Here is a 1,770-nt window from a genome sequence, read left to right as displayed (position 1 = left end):
GGGTTTAATCTGGATTTAGGGTAAATAGGGGTTAGGTAGGAGGCAGAATTAGGTTAAAAGACAGGGTAATAAATGCAACATATATTTAAGTAGAGGATCTAATAACTTGTGTTTTTTTCTGGTCAGTGTGGCTTTTTTTTAACTCAGTTTGTGCCAAATGTGTAGTGTTTTTTTGTTTGCAGCAAACATCTTCTGAATGTTTTGGTTGACGAGCTGCGTGATTTCTGACACTTTCATATTTGCAGCTTCTTCTGCAGGATGACTTGCTAAAATCAACAGTTACATCATTTTAACTAAATCCAGTTTGTTCTCGACTGAAGCAGTTTTTAAGAACCCATCAGAACATCAGATGTGTGTTTCTGGTCTGTGGTTTTTCCCATAGAATTCTCTTTTATATTAGAAAAATTGGTTCTTATGGGTTAAAAAGGGCTTGTTCTTTGTTTCTGTACATCAATTAAATGAGCTTTAGAGCTAACTTTCTACATAACTTTTGAACACTAAATCATATGCAAATGTAATGTTTCAAAACTGAAATGTCTAACACATTCTGAGTGACTTTGACCAGAATAACTGCAGAAGTTAAAAGTGACTTGATAGTCTTTAGGATTCTTTTTTATTTTTTTTTTTTACCAAAAAGCCGACCGAGATTATGATTACTGTCAGGTGTAGCAACGCTGTACAGCTTACCCCAAAAACTCATAACTACAGCAAAAGAAATGCTCATCAAAAAATGTTTAAGTCAATTGTTAATTATTTATTTATTTATTTATTTGCTGTTCTGGACGTTAACGGAATCCAAACAGCCTCTCAGCCCAACAAAACAAAATAGTTTTTTCAGAGAAAATGTTAAATACCAGAAGAACGTATCAATTCATTATCACTTGTGCATATGACATATGCACAACACTTGATTGAAATTCTAGGACTGTCAAAAAATACTATTTTGCAATTAAACTGTTTCTGTAGAGGTTTGCAAAAATAGTTTGAAGTAAAAACAGGCACCCCTTACATTTTTTCAAACTTTAATTTACTTACTTTTATTGTTATTTACAATGTTCCGTTCTCACTCGTTGAGTTATTGCATTTCCCGGACTGTCCGCTAGATGGCAGCGCAGCGCGCAACTGTATGGAATAGACGCGCCCCAGAGGAAGAATCGGTGAAATGCTACTAGCAGCTCAACTCGTCCGCTGTCTTTCTATCCCAAATCACAGGTTAGTAAAAACTTATTGTGAAAATTTAAATTCAAACGTTGCGCCTGAAAATCTCACGGACAACAGGTGTTGGTGTAGTTGGAGTTTGAACGTGTTTTGTCATGAAATGTGTGTTGAAAGCTAACTCGCTAATGCTAGCGGTCAAGTTTATTTGGAATAGAAGATTCTAGAAACTAGCTTAAACCGGACAATGGTGCTGGGAACTTTTACATATTGCTGTTAAATTCTTTATGAAACATTTTCATCCACAGTCACAGTAACTGGAGTTATGTGTTACTGAATGTACATATTTTTTGTTCGATGCCAAATACCAGTAATGATATAGAGGGAATGTATTTAAATACATGACAGTATGAGAGACTGAAAGAAAAGAGGCAGTCAACATGAACGTTTTGTTATTATTTATATATATTTTTGTTTCATTCTATTGTTAAAAATCATAAATATATTTATAATTTTAACATAGAAAACAGATCCGACATTAATATGTTGGTTAAAATACGGAGTTATAATAATTATGTGATAACATTGTGTTCATTAGCTTCTGTACCTGACTTG

At 33.8% G+C, this 1,770-nt stretch overlaps 1 protein-coding gene across 1 annotated transcript in view; it reads left to right on the top strand.

The window, feature by feature from the left end:
* The first annotated feature begins 1,064 nt into the window (after positions 1 to 1,064).
* The window catches only part of zswim6 (zinc finger, SWIM-type containing 6), a 51,470-nt gene continuing 50,764 nt past the window's right edge, over positions 1,065 to 1,770 (top strand). Inside the window, exon 1 of the mRNA XM_024299483.2 lies at positions 1,065 to 1,212. The gene's annotated coding sequence lies outside the window, so the exon portion shown is untranslated. The remainder of the gene's footprint in view (positions 1,213 to 1,770) is intronic.

The sequence above is a fragment of the Oryzias melastigma genome, linkage group LG12 (assembly GCF_002922805.2).
Source record: "Oryzias melastigma strain HK-1 linkage group LG12, ASM292280v2, whole genome shotgun sequence".
Classification (NCBI taxonomy): domain Eukaryota; kingdom Metazoa; phylum Chordata; class Actinopteri; order Beloniformes; family Adrianichthyidae; genus Oryzias; species Oryzias melastigma.
The sequence above is the reverse complement of the archived record's forward strand: the minus strand, read 5'-3'. Positions and strand labels throughout refer to the sequence as shown.